We start from the raw sequence: 15,000 nt of genomic DNA, 5'->3' as shown, positions 1-15,000 counted from the left end.
TTTCGAGTTGGTATAAATCAGTAACCACTGACACTTAGAATATTTTCGGGTTGGTATAAATCAGTAACCACTGACACTTAGAATTTTTTCGACTTGGTATAAATCAGTAACCACTGACACTTAGAATTTTTTCGGGTTGGTATAAATCAGTAACCACTGACACTTAGAATATTTTCGGGTCGGTACAAATCAGTAACCACTGACACTTAGAATATTTTCGGGTTGGTATAAATCAGTAACCACTGACACTTAGAATTTTTTCGAGTTGGTATAAATCAGTAACCACTGACACTTAGAATTTTTTCGGGTTGGTATAAATCAGTAACCACCGACACTTAGAATATTTTCGGGTTGGTATAAATCAGTAACCACCGACACTTAGAATTTTTTCGGCTCAGTAGAAATCAGTAACCAAGCGCATTTTTGAATTGGTTACTGATTTCTCCGTTCGAGTTGCGGCTGCGGTTGGCTTCAAATAGTGGTGGGGGCTTAATTATCGCCGAGGGGAGCATGTCCCGGTGGTGTGGCCGAGGATGGAGTGCCTTTTGAAGGGGGTGTTTCTGAATTTGGACCCTTTTTGAGTTGCATGGCCGGATGGGTGTGGTTTTGAAGGGTGTGTCTGTCTGGAGTGGCACCGGCGTTGGTGTGAGGCTGAGGGTGGGCGTTCGGTTCCTGGTTAGGGATAGGGAAAGGGTGAGACTTAGCTTTAGTGCTCGTGCCCCCGATTTTGGTAATGTTTGACGTCAATTTTCCAAGGAGGCGAATGCAAGGCTTCAGAGGGACTTTGAGTGTTCGGGGGCGGGGTAGCTCAGCCGGATTTGCCCCGGCGGTTCTGCGGACGGTGTTGACTTCGAGGGCGGACCGGCCCCCGTGTTCAGTCCGAATATCGTGCATTGTTAACGGCGGGAAGTGTTCCAAAAGGGAATGGGATTGAATGTGACTGCTGAAGCCGACTTTGAGACCTGTAACGCGGGTAGCTCAGCCGGATTTGACCCGGCGGTTCTGGCGACGGTCTCGCCTTCGAGGGGGGAGCGCCCCGCGTGTTCAGGCCGAATTTTGTGCATTTCCATCGGCGGGAAGAGGTCCAAACGGGAATGGGATTGAATGTGACTGCTGAAGCCGACATTGAGACCTCTAACGCGGGTAGCTCGGCAGGATTTGACCCGGCGGTTCTGCCGAAGGTCTCACCTTCGAGGGGGGAGCGTCCCGCGTGTTCAGGCCGAATATCGTGCATTGTTAACGGCGGGAAGTGTTCCAAAAGGGAATGGGATTGAATGTGACTGCTGAAGCCGACATTGAGACCTCTAACGCGGGTAGCTCGGCCGGATTTGACCCGGCGGTTCTGGCGACGGTCTCGCCTTCGAGGGGGGAGCGTCCCGCGTGTTCAGGCCGAATTTTGTGCATTTCCATCGGCGGGAAGAGGTCCAAACGGGAATGGGATTGAATGTGACTGCTGAAGCCGACATTGAGACCTCTAACGCGGGTAGCTCGGCCGGATTTGACCCGGCGGTTCTGCCGAAGGTCTCACCTTCGAGGGGGGAGCCTCCCGCGTGTTCAGGCCGAATTTTGTGCATTTCCATCGGCGGGAAGAGGTCCAAACGGGAATGGGATTGAATGTGACTGCTGAAGCCGACATTGAGACCTCTAACGCGGGTAGCTCGGCCGGATTTGACCCGGCGGTTCTGCCGAAGGTCTCACCTTCGAGGGGGGAGCGCCCACCGTGTACAGGCCGATTTTCATGCATTTCCAACCGTGGGAAGGGGTCCGAAAGGGGATGGGGGTGAACGTGACTGCTCAACCCGACTTTGAGACCTGTAACGCGGGTAGCTCAGCCGGATTTGACCCGGCGGTTCTGGCGACGGTCTCGCCTTCGAGGGGGGAGCGTCCCGCGTGTTCAGGCCGAATTTTGTGCATTTCCATCGGCGGGAAGAGGTCCAAACGGGAATGGGATTGAATGTGACTGCTGAAGCCGACATTGAGACCTCTAACGCGGGTAGCTCGGCAGGATTTGACCCGGCGGTTCTGCCGAAGGTCTCACCTTCGAGGGGGGAGCGCCCACCGTGTACAGGCCGATTTTCATGCATTTCCAACCGTGGGAAGGGGGCCGAAAGGGGATGGGGGTGAATGTGACTGCTCAACCCGACTTTGAGGCATCTAACCCGGGTAGCTCAGCCGGGTTTGACCCGGCGGTTCTGCCGACGGCCTCGCCTTCGAGGGGGGAGCGTCCCCCGTGTACAGGCCGATTTTCATGCATTTCGAACCGTGGGAAGTGGCCCAAAAGGGGATGGGAGTGAATGTGACTGCTCAACCCGACTTTGGCGCTTCCGAGCCGGGTAGCTCAGCCGGGTTTGACCCGGCGGTTCTGCCGACGGTCTCGTCTTCGAGGCGGGTGCCTCCCCCGTGTACAGGCCGATTTTCATGCATTTCGTACCGTGGGAAGTGGTCCAAAAGGGAATGGGGGTGGACGTGACTGCTCATACCGACATCGAGACTTGTAAGCCGTGTAGCTCGGCCGGGTTTGATCCGGCGGGTCTGCCGACGGTCTCGTCTTCGAGAGGGGGGCCTCCCCCGTGTACAGGCCGATTTTCGTGCATTTCCAACGGTGGGAAGAGGTTCAAAAGGGGATGGGGGTGAATGTGACTGCTCAACCCGACTCTGAGGCTTCTAACCCGGGTAGCCCGGCCGGGTTTGACCCGGCGGTTCTGCCGTCGGTCTCGCCTTCGAGGGCGGAGCCTCCCCCGTGTACAGGCCGATTTTCGTGCATTTCAAACCGTGGGAAGCGGTCCAAAAGGGGATGGGAGTGAATGTGACTGCTCATACCGACCTTGGCGCTTCCGACCCGGGTAGCTCAGCCGGGTTTGACCCGGCGGTTCTGCCGACGGTCTCGTCTTCGAGGCGGGTGCCTCCCCCGTGTACAGGCCGATTTTCATGCATTTCGTACCGTGGGAAGTGGTCCAAAAGGGAATGGGGGTGAATGTGACTGCTCAACCCGACTCTGAGGCTTCTAACCCGGGTAGCTCGGCCGGGTTTGACCCGGCGGTTCTGCCGTCGGTCTCGCCTTCGAGAGGGGCGCCTCCCCCGTGTACAGGCCGATTTTCGTGCATTTCCAACGGTGGGAAGAGGTTCAAAAGGGGATGGGGGTGAATGTGACTGCTCAACCCGACTCTGAGGCTTCTAACCCGGGTAGCCCGGCCGGGTTTGACCCGGCGGTTCTGCCGTCGGTCTCGCCTTCGAGGGCGGAGCCTCCCCCGTGTACAGGCCGATTTTCGTGCATTTCAAACCGTGGGAAGCGGTCCAAAAGGGGATGGGAGTGAATGTGACTGCTCATACCGACCTTGGCGCTTCCGACCCGGGTAGCTCAGCCGGGTTTGACCCGGCGGTTCTGCCGACGGTCTCGCCTTCGAGGGGGGAGCGTCCCCCGTGTTCAGGCCGAATTTTGTGCATTTCGAACCGTGGGAAGTTGCCCAAAAGTCGATGGGAGTGAATGTGACTGCTCAACCCGACTTTGGCGCTTCCGAGCCGGGTAGCTCAGCCGGGTTTGACCCGGCGGTTCTGCCGACGGTCTCGTCTTCGAGGCGGGTGCCTCCCCCGTGTACAGGCCGATTTTCATGCATTTCGTACCGTGGGAAGTGGTCCAAAAGGGAATAGGGGTGGACGTGACTGCTCATACCGACATTGAGACTTGTAAGCCGTGTAGCTCGGCCGGGTTTGATCCGGCGGGTCTGCCGACGGTCTCGTCTTCGAGGCGGGTGCCTCCCCCGTGTACAGGCCGATTTTCGTGCATTTCGAACCGTGGGAAGTGGTCCAAAAGGGGATGGGGGTGGACGTGACTGCTCAACCCGACTTTGAGGCTTCTAACCCGGGTAGCTCGGCCGGGTTTGACCCGTCGATTCTGCCGATGGTCTCGTTTTGGAGGGGGGAGCCTCCCCCGTGTTCAGTCCGATTTTCGTGCATTTCGAACCGTGGGAAGTGGCCCAAAAGGGGATGGGAGTGAATGTGACTGCTCATACCGACTTTGGCGCTTCCGAGCCTGGTAGCTCAGCCGGGTTTGATCCGGCGGTTCTGCCGACGGTCTCGTCTTCGAGGCGGCTCCCTCCCCCGTGTACAGGCCGATTTTCATGCATTTGCAACGGTGGGAAGTTGCCCAAAAGGGGATGGGAGTGAATGTGACTGCTCAACCCGACTTTGGCGCTTCCGAGCCTGGTAGCTCAGCCGGGTTTGAACCGGCGGTTCTGCCGACGGTCTCGTCTTCGAGGCGGCTCCCTCCCCCGTGTACAGGCCGATTTTCGTGCATTTCGAACCGTGGGAAGTGGTCCAAAAGGGAATGGGGGTGGACGTGACTGCTCAACCCGACTCTGAGGCTTCTAACCCGGGTAGCTCGGCCGGGTTTGATCCGGCGGTTCTGCCGACGGTCTCGTCTTCGAGGCCGGTGCCTCCCCCGTGTACAGGCCGATTTTCGTGCATTTCCAACGGTGGGAAGTGGTCCAAAAGGGAATGGGGGTGGACGTGTCTGCTCATACCGACTTTGAGACTTGTAAGCCGGGTAGCTCAGCCGGGTTTGTTCCGGCGGTTCTGCCGACGGTCTCGTCATCGAGGGGGGAGCCTCCCCCGTGTCCAGGCCGATTTTCATGCATTTCCAACCGTGGGAAGTGGTCCAAAAGGGAATGGGGGTGAATGTGACTGCTCATACCGACTTTGAGACTTTTAAGCCGGGTAGCTCAGCCGGGTTTGACCCGGCGGTTCTGCCGACGGTCTCGCCTTCGAGGGGGGAGCGTCCCCCGTGTTCAGGCCGAATTTTGTGCATTTCGAACCGTGGGAAGTTGCCCAAAAGTCGATGGGAGTGAATGTGACTGCTCAACCCGACTTTGAGACTTGTAAGCCGGGTAGCTCAGCCGGGTTTGACCCGGCGGTTCTGCCGACGGTCTCGTCTTCGAGGCGGGTGCCTCCCCCGTGTACAGGCCGATTTTCATGCATTTCGTACCGTGGGAAGCGGTCCAAAAGGGGATGGGAGTGAACGTGACTGCTCATACCGACTTTGGCGCTTCCGAGCCGGGTAGCTCAGCCGGGTTTGACCCGGCGGGTCTGCCGACGGTCTCGCCTTCGAGGGGGGAGCGTCCCCCGTGTTCAGGCCGAATCTTGTGCATTTCGAACCGTGGGAAGTTGCCCAAAAGTCGATGGGAGTGAATGTGACTGCTCAACCCGACTTTGAGACTTGTAAGCCGGGTAGCTCAGCCGGGTTTGACCCGGCGGTTCTGCCGACGGTCTCGTCTTCGAGGCCGGTGCCTCCCCCGTGTACAGGCCGATTTTCGTGCATTTCCAACGGTGGGAAGTGGTCCAAAAGGGAATGGGGGTGGACGTGTCTGCTCATACCGACTTTGAGACTTGTAAGCCGGGTAGCTCAGCCGGGTTTGTTCCGGCGGTTCTGCCGACGGTCTCGTCATCGAGGGGGGAGCCTCCCCCGTGTCCAGGCCGATTTTCATGCATTTCCAACCGTGGGAAGTGGTCCAAAAGGGAATGGGGGTGAATGTGACTGCTCATACCGACTTTGAGACTTTTAAGCCGGGTAGCTCGGCCGGGTTTGACCCGGCGGTTCTGCCGACGGTCTCGTCTTCGAGGCGGGTGCCTCCCCCGTGTACAGGCCGATTTTCGTGCATTTCGAACCGTGGGAAGTGGTCTAAAAGTCGATGGGAGTGAACGTGACTGCTCAACCCGACTTTGAGACTTGTAAGCCGGGTAGCTCAGCCAGGTTTGACCCGGCGGTTCTGCCGACGGTCTCGCCTTCGAGGGCGGACCCTCCCCCGTGTACAGGCCGGTTTTCGTGCATTTCGAACCGTGGGAAGTGATCCAAAAGGGAATGGGGGTGAACGTGACTGCCCAACCCGGCTTTGAGACTTGTAAGCCGGGTAGCTCAGCCGGGTTGGACCCGGCGGTTCTGCCGACGGTCTCGACTTCGAGGCGGGTGCCTCCCCCGTGTACAGGCCGATTTTCATGCATTTGCAACGGTGGGAAGTTGCCCAAAAGTCGATGGGAGTGAATGTGACTGCTCAACCCGACTTCGAGACTTGTAAGCCGGGTAGCTCAGCCGGGTTTGACCCGGCGGTTCTGCCGACGGTCTCGCCTTCGAGGGGGGAGCCTCCCCCGTGTACAGGCCGATTTTCGTGCATTTCCAACGGTGGGAACAGGTTCAAAAGGGGATGGGAGTGATTGTGACTGCTCAACCCGACTCTAGGGCTTCTAACCCGGGTAGCCCGGCCGGGTTTGACCCGGCGGTTCTGCCGACGGTCTCGTCTTCGAGGCGGGTGCCTCCCCCGTATACAGGCCGATTTTCATGCATTTCGAACCGTGGGAAGTGGTCCAAAAGGGAATGGGGGTGGACGTGTCTGCTCATACCGACTTTGAGACTTGTAAGCCGGGTAGCTCAGCCGGGTTTGATCCGGCGGTTCTGCCGACGGTCTCGCCTTCGAGGGGGGAGCCTCCCCCGTGTTCAGTCCGATTTCCATGCATTTCCAACCGTGGGAAGTTGCCCAAAAGGGGATGGGAGTGAATGTGACTGCTCAACCCGACTTTGGCGCTTCCGAGCCGGGTAGCTCAGCCGGGTTTGACCCGGCGGTTCTGCCGACGGTCTCGTCTTCGAGGCGGGTGCCTCCCCCGTATACAGGCCGATTTTCATGCATTTCGAACCGTGGGAAGTGGTCCAAAAGGGAATGGGGGTGGACGTGTCTGCTCATACCGACTTTGAGACTTGTAAGCCGGGTAGCTCAGCCGGGTTTGATCCGGCGGTTCTGCCGACGGTCTCGCCTTCGAGGGGGGAGCCTCCCCCGTGTTCAGTCCGATTTCCATGCATTTCCAACCGTGGGAAGTTGCCCAAAAGGGGATGGGAGTGAATGTGACTGCTCAACCCGACTTTGGCGCTTCCGAGCCGGGTAGCTCAGCCGGGTTTGACCCGGCGGTTCTGCCGACGGTCTCGTCTTCGAGGCGGGTGCCTCCCCCGTGTACAGGCCGATTTTCATGCATTTGGAACCGTGGGAAGTGGTCCAAAAGGGAATGGGGGTGGACGTGACTGCTCATACCGACTTTGAGACTTGTAAGCCGGGTAGCTCAGCCGGGTTTGACCCGGCGGTTCTGCCGACGGTCTCGCCTTCGAGGGGGGAGCCTCCCCCGTGTTCAGTCCGATTTTCGTGCATTTCCCACGGTGGGAAATGGTATCTTTCATTACGGGGACAAGGGTCTGAAGCGGTGAAGTCAGTAACCGGCATAGTTAAGGAAAGGGTTCGAATTTTCTCAACAGTACGAAAAAAGTGAGCAGGGAAGCTAGAGAAGGTGTCAGTGAGTCCCAAACGAGTGAACCGCAAAACTTAGGGAAATGCCCGAAAGCGTTTTAAAGGGTGAAATCGGGAACGAGGAAATGATCGGAAAGTGCCTGAAAGTGCTAAATGAGTAAACAGAAAAACGAAGAAAAATGTTTGAAAAGAAGAAGTGAGTAACCAGGAAAACTTAGAAAAATGTTCAAAACGAAGAAATCAGTAACCAGGAAAACTTAGAAAAATGATCAAAAAGAAGAAATGAGTAACCAGGAAAACTTAGAAAAATGTTTAAAAAGAAGAAATCAGTAACCAGGAAAACTTAGGAAAATGTTTAAAAAGAAGAAATCAGTAACCAGAAAAACTGCGAAAAATGTTTAAAAAGAAGAAATGAGTAACCAGAAAAACTTAGAAAAATGTTTAAAAAGAAGAAATCAGTAACCAGGAAAACTTAGAAAAATGTTTAAAAAGAAGAAATCAGTAACCAGGAAAACTTAGAAAAATGTTATAAAAGAAGAAGTGAGTAACCAGAAAAACTTAGAAAAATGTTTAAAAAGAAGAAATCAGTAACCAGAAAAACTGCGAAAAATGTTTAAAAAGAAGAAATCAGTAACCAGACAAACTGCGAAAAATGTTTAAAAAGAAGAAATCAGTAACCAGGAAAACTTAGAAAAATGTTTAAAAAGAAGAAGTGAGTAACCAGAAAAACTTAGAAAAATGTTTAAAAAGAAGAAATCAGTAACCAGAAAAACTTAGAAAAATGTTTAAAAAGAAGAAATCAGTAACCAGAAAAACTGCGAAAAATGTTTAAAAAGAAGAAATCAGTAACCAGAAAAACTTAGAAAAATGTTTAAAAAGAAGAAGTGAGTAACCAGAAAAACTTAGAAAAATGTTTAAAAAGAAGAAATCAGTAACCAGAAAAACGGCGAAAAATGTTTAAAAAGAAGAAATCAGTAACCAGACAAACTGCGAAAAATGTTTAAAAAGAAGAAATCAGTAACCAGAAAAACTTAGAAAAATGTTTAAAAAGAAGAAATCAGTAACCAGAAAAACTTAGAAAAATGTTTCAAAAGAAGAAGTGAGTAACCAGAAAAACTTAGAAAAATGTTTAAAAAGAAGAAGTGAGTAACCAGAAAAACTTAGAAAAATGTTTAAAAAGAAGAAATCAGTAACCAGAAAAACTTAGAAAAATGTTTAAAAAGAAGAAATCAGTAACCAGAAAAACTGCGAAAAATGTTTAAAAAGAAGAAATCAGTAACCAGACAAACTGCGAAAAATGTTTAAAAAGAAGAAATCAGTAACCAGGAAAACTTAGAAAAATGTTTAAAAAGAAGAAGTCAGTAACCAGAAAAACTTAGAAAAATGTTTAAAAAGAAGAAATCAGTAACCAGAAAAACTTAGAAAAATGTTTAAAAAGAAGAAATCAGTAACCAGAAAAACTGCGAAAAATGTTTAAAAAGAAGAAATCAGTAACCAGAAAAACTTAGAAAAATGTTTAAAAAGAAGAAGTGAGTAACCAGAAAAACTTAGAAAAATGTTTAAAAAGAAGAAATCAGTAACCAGAAAAACGGCGAAAAATGTTTAAAAAGAAGAAATCAGTAACCAGACAAACTGCGAAAAATGTTTAAAAAGAAGAAATCAGTAACCAGAAAAACTTAGAAAAATGTTTCAAAAGAAGAAGTGAGTAACCAGAAAAACTTAGAAAAATGTTTAAAAAGAAGAAGTGAGTAACCAGAAAAACTTAGAAAAATGTTTAAAAAGAAGAAATCAGTAACCAGAAAAACTTAGAAAAATGTTTAAAAAGAAGAAATCAGTAACCAGAAAAACTGCGAAAAATGTTTAAAAAGAAGAAATCAGTAACCAGACAAACTGCGAAAAATGTTTAAAAAGAAGAAATCAGTAACCAGGAAAACTTAGAAAAATGTTTAAAAAGAAGAAGTGAGTAACCAGAAAAACTTAGAAAAATGTTTAAAAAGAAGAAATCAGTAACCAGAAAAACTTAGAAAAATGTTTAAAAAGAAGAAATCAGTAACCAGAAAAACTGCGAAAAATGTTTAAAAAGAAGAAATCAGTAACCAGAAAAACTTAGAAAAATGTTTAAAAAGAAGAAGTGAGTAACCAGAAAAACTTAGAAAAATGTTTAAAAAGAAGAAATCAGTAACCAGAAAAACGGCGAAAAATGTTTAAAAAGAAGAAATCAGTAACCAGACAAACTGCGAAAAATGTTTAAAAAGAAGAAATCAGTAACCAGAAAAACTTAGAAAAATGTTTCAAAAGAAGAAGTGAGTAACCAGAAAAACTTAGAAAAATGTTTAAAAAGAAGAAGTGAGTAACCAGAAAAACTTAGAAAAATGTTTAAAAAGAAGAAATCAGTAACCAGAAAAACTTAGAAAAATGTTTAAAAAGAAGAAATCAGTAACCAGAAAAACTTAGAAAAATGTTTAAAAAGAAGAAATCAGTAACCAGAAAAACTGCGAAAAATGTTTAAAAAGAAGAAATCAGTAACCAGACAAACTGCGAAAAATGTTTAAAAAGAAGAAATCAGTAACCAGGAAAACTTAGAAAAATGTTTAAAAAGAAGAAGTGAGTAACCAGAAAAACTTAGAAAAATGTTTAAAAAGAAGAAATCAGTAACCAGAAAAACTTAGAAAAATGTTTAAAAAGAAGAAATCAGTAACCAGAAAAACTGCGAAAAATGTTTAAAAAGAAGAAATCAGTAACCAGAAAAACTTAGAAAAATGTTTAAAAAGAAGAAGTGAGTAACCAGAAAAACTTAGAAAAATGTTTAAAAAGAAGAAATCAGTAACCAGAAAAACGGCGAAAAATGTTTAAAAAGAAGAAATCAGTAACCAGACAAACTGCGAAAAATGTTTAAAAAGAAGAAATCAGTAACCAGAAAAACTTAGAAAAATGTTTAAAAAGAAGAAATCAGTAACCAGAAAAACTTAGAAAAATGTTTCAAAAGAAGAAGTGAGTAACCAGAAAAACTTAGAAAAATGTTTAAAAAGAAGAAGTGAGTAACCAGAAAAACTTAGAAAAATGTTTAAAAAGAAGAAATCAGTAACCAGAAAAACTTAGAAAAATGTTTAAAAAGAAGAAATCAGTAACCAGAAAAACTGCGAAAAATGTTTAAAAAGAAGAAATCAGTAACCAGGAAAACTTAGAAAAATGTTTAAAAAGAAGAAATCAGTAACCAGAAAAACTGCGAAAAATGTTTAAAAAGAAGAAATGAGTAACCAGGAAAACTTAGAAAAATGTTTAAAAAGAAGAAGTGAGTAACCAGAAAAACTTAGAAAAATGTTTAAAAAGAAGAAATCAGTAACCAGACAAACTTAGAAAAATGTTTAAAAAGAAGAAATCATTAACCAGACAAACTGCGAAAAATGTTTAAAAAGAAGAAATCAGTAACCAGAAAAACTTAGAAAAATGTTTAAAAAGAAGAAATCAGTAACCAGAAAAACTTAGAAAAATGTTTAAAAAGAAGAAATCAGTAACCAGGAAAACTTAGAAAAATGTTTAAAAAGAAGAAGTGAGTAACCAGAAAAACTTAGAAAAATGTTTAAAAAGAAGAAATCAGTAACCAGAAAAACGGCGAAAAATGTTTAAAAAGAAGAAATCAGTAACCAGACAAACTGCGAAAAATGTTTAAAAAGAAGAAGTCAGTAACCAGAAAAACTTAGAAAAATGTTTAAAAAGAAGAAATGAGTAACCAGAAAAACTTAGAAAAATGTTTAAAAAGAAGAAATCAGTAACCAGAAAAACTTAGAAAAATGTTTAAAAAGAAGAAGTGAGTAACCAGGAAAACTTAGAAAAATGTTTAAAAAGAAGAAATGAGTAACCAGAAAAACTTAGAAAAATGTTTAAAAAGAAGAAATCAGTAACCAGAAAAACTTAGAAAAATGTTTAAAAAGAAGAAATGAGTAACCAGAAAAACTTAGAAAAATGTTTAAAAAGAAGAAATCAGTAACCAGAAAAACGGCGAAAAATGTTTAAAAAGAAGAAATCAGTAACCAGAAAAACTTAGAAAAATGTTTAAAAAGAAGAAGTGAGTAACCAGAAAAACTTAGAAAAATGTTTAAAAAGAAGAAATCAGTAACCAGAAAAACTTAGAAAAATGTTTAAAAAGAAGAAATCAGTAACCAGAAAAACTTAGAAAAATGTTTAAAAAGAAGAAATGAGTAACCAGAAAAACTTAGAAAAATGTTTAAAAAGAAGAAATCAGTAACCAGAAAAACGGCGAAAAATGTTTAAAAAGAAGAAATCAGTAACCAGAAAAACGGCGAAAAATGTTTAAAAAGAAGAAATCAGTAACCAGACAAACTGCGAAAAATGTTTAAAAAGAAGAAATCAGTAACCAGAAAAACTTAGAAAAATGTTTAAAAAGAAGAAATCAGTAACCAGGAAAACTTGGAAAAAAACACTTAGAAAAATTTTCAGCAAAGTGTGAAAAATATTCTAAGTGTCAGCGGAGGAAAATGCTGCAGCATCGGGAAAGATTCGCAAACTTACACCGAACATGTGCTCCGAAGTGCCGGAGGAATTGGGTGAATTGAGCCCGGCAAATGGCCAGCTGTCGTTTTGTGCCTGCAGCCCGAAAACTTTAACTTTGTCTGTCGCGGAAGTCCGGACCGAGAAAAATCCAAACGGTTTTGACCGGACCGAGTTCCAGACCGATGCAGTCAAATTTGGAATTCAGACCCATTCAGTGCCACTTGTAGTTTTTCCGCAGTGAGGTTGGCGGGGTACCCGGAGATATATGGGAACACGATTTTTAGAACAAAATGGCGGCGCGGGACCGTTCTGAAAGGCATCCGAAAAACGGTTCCACGGGCATAGCACTTTAATGACAGGTATGAGTGCATGCCGGAGAGCTCTTGGAAGTCGAATTTTTGACACTTTGTCAATTTTTTGACAGATTTGACAAACTCTTTCTGTCTGTTCTAAGAGTCAGTCAGAGACTTGTGCGGCGGTCTTTTGACACTATTGGAGGGCGGGCAAACCCCACGTTGACTCCGGCCGTCCCTCCACAGGCGCTCGTGTCCAAAATGAAGGCGAGAGACGCGAGTGGCCTGGTTCCCTTGGGTGTTGCCAAGAAGGCTGCGGGCTGACCGTTGCCTGAGCACTCCCTAAAGCCTCTTGTGATGAGAGCAGACCTCGCCTGCCGCACGACCGGCTCTGGGAGTCGTTGGGCCGCTATTTGTGAATAGTCTGGTCCTCCTCTGCCACCCGGACAAGCGCGATGGCTCTGCCGCCCTGCGGTGCTCGTCACCCAGGTTTGGGGAACACGATACTCGTAACAAAAATAAAAGGCGGCTCGGGACCTGCAGGCGAAAGGGGTCCCGTGGTGCTAAGCACGTCGACTTCGGGTCTCGGTGCAAGCCGGAGAGCTCACGGAAGTCTAAAGTTTTCGGCACGTGGTCGAATCTTTTCAAAGGCTTACCCGGCTCTTTCCGTCCATTCTGAGAGTAAGTCAGAGGCCGGTGCGGAGGTCTCTTGACAATCGGAGGGGGTGGTGGCCCTCCGCAGGCGCTCGTGTCGAAAATGAAGGCGAGAGACGCGAGTGGCCTGGTTCCCCTGGGTGTTGCCAGGAAGGCTGCGGGCTGACCCTTGCCTGAGCACTCCCTAAAGCCTCTTGTGATGAGAGCAGACCTCGCGCGCCGCACGACCGGCTCTGGGAGTCGTTGGGCCGCTATCTGTGAATAGTCTGGTCCTCCTCTGCCACCCGGCCAAGTGCGATGGCTCTGCCGCCCTGCGGTGCTCGTCACGCAGGTATGGGGCACACGATGCTCGTAACAGCAAATAAAGGCGGCTCGGGACCTGCAGGCGAAAGGGGTCCCGTGGTGCTTAGCACGTCGACTTCGGGTCTCGGTGCAAGCCGGAGAGCTCACGGAAGTCTAAAGTTTTCGGCACGTGGTCGAATCTTTTGAAAGGCTTACCCGGCTCTTTCCGTCCATTCTGAGAGTCAGTCAGAGGCCGGTGCGGCGGTCTATTGACGACCGGAGGCTCCCATGGGTGTTGCGATGAGGGTGGAGGGCACAGAACCTTGCCTTAGCACTCCCTAATAAAGCCTCTTGTGAAGAGAGCAGACCTCGCGCGCCGCACGACCGGCTCTGGGAGTCGTTGGGCCGCTATCTGTGAATAGTCTGGTCCTCCTCTGCCACCCGGCCAAGTGCGATGGCTCTGCCGCCCTGCGGTGCTCGTCACGCAGGTATGGGGCACACGATGCTCGTAACAGCAAATAAAGGCGGCTCGGGACCTGCAGGCGAAAGGGGTCCCGTGGTGCTTAGCACGTCGACTTCGGGTCTCGGTGCAAGCCGGAGAGCTCACGGAAGTCTAAAGTTTTCGGCACGTGGTCGAATCTTTTGAAAGGCTTACCCGGCTCTTTCCGTCCATTCTGAGAGTCAGTCAGAGGCCGGTGCGGCGGTCTATTGACGACCGGAGGCTCCCATGGGTGTTGCGATGAGGGTGGAGGGCACAGAACCTTGCCTTAGCACTCCCTAATAAAGCCTCTTGTGAAGAGAGCAGACCTCGCGCGCCGCACGACCGGCTCTGGGAGTCGTTGGGCCGCTATCTGTGAATAGTCTGGTCCTCCTCTGCCACCCGGCCAAGTGCGATGGCTCTGCCGCCCTGCGGTGCTCGTCACGCAGGTATGGGGCACACGATGCTCGTAACAGCAAATAAAGGCGGCTCGGGACCTGCAGGCGAAAGGGGTCCCGTGGTGCTTCGCACGTCGACTTCGGGTCTCGGTGCAAGCCGGAGAGCTCACGGAAGTCTAAAGTTTTCGGCACGTGGTCGAATCTTTTGAAAGGCTTACCCGGCTCTTTCCGTCCATTCTGAGAGTCAGTCAGAGGCCGGTGCGGCGGTCTATTGACGACCGGAGGCTCCCATGGGTGTTGCGATGAGGGTGGAGGGCACAGAACCTTGCCTTAGCACTCCCTAATAAAGCCTCTTGTGAAGAGAGCAGACCTCGCGCACCGCACGACCGGCTCTGGGAGTCGTTGGGCCGCTATCTGTGAATAGTCGGGTCCTCCTCTGCCACCCGGCCAAGTGCGATGGCTCTGCCGCCCTGCGGTGCTTGTCACGCAGGTATGGGGCACACGATGCTCGTAACAGCAAATAAAGGCGGCTCGGGACCTGCAGGCGAAAGGGGTCCCGTGGTGCTTAGCACGTCGACTTCGGGTCTCGGTGCAAGCCGGAGAGCTCACGGAAGTCTAAAGTTTTCGGCACGTGGTCGAATCTTTTGAAAGGCTTACCCGGCTCTTTCCGTCCATTCTGAGAGTCAGTCAGAGGCCGGTGCGGCGGTCTATTGACGACCGGAGGCTCCCATGGGTGTTGCGATGAGGGTGGAGGGCACAGAACCTTGCCTTAGCACTCCCTAATAAAGCCTCTTGTGAAGAGAGCAGACCTCGCGCGCCGCACGACCGGCTCTGGGAGTCGTTGGGCCGCTATCTGTGAATAGTCTGGTCCTCCTCTGCCACCCGGCTAAGTGCGATGGCTCTGCCGCCCTGCGGTGCTTGTCACGCAGGTATGGGGCACACGATGCTCGTAACAGCAAATAAAGGCGGCTCGGGACCTGCAGGCGAAAGGGGTCCCGTGGTGCTTAGCACGTCGACTTCGGGTCTCGGTGCAAGCCGGAGAGCTCACGGAAGTCTAAAGTTTTCGGCACGTGGTCGAATCTTTTGAAAGGCTTACCCGGCTC

The sequence above is a fragment of the Chiloscyllium punctatum genome, unplaced genomic scaffold (genome assembly GCF_047496795.1).
Source record: "Chiloscyllium punctatum isolate Juve2018m unplaced genomic scaffold, sChiPun1.3 scaffold_770, whole genome shotgun sequence".
NCBI classification, from domain to species: Eukaryota; Metazoa; Chordata; class Chondrichthyes; order Orectolobiformes; family Hemiscylliidae; genus Chiloscyllium; species Chiloscyllium punctatum.
This window is presented reverse-complemented; position numbering follows the sequence as displayed.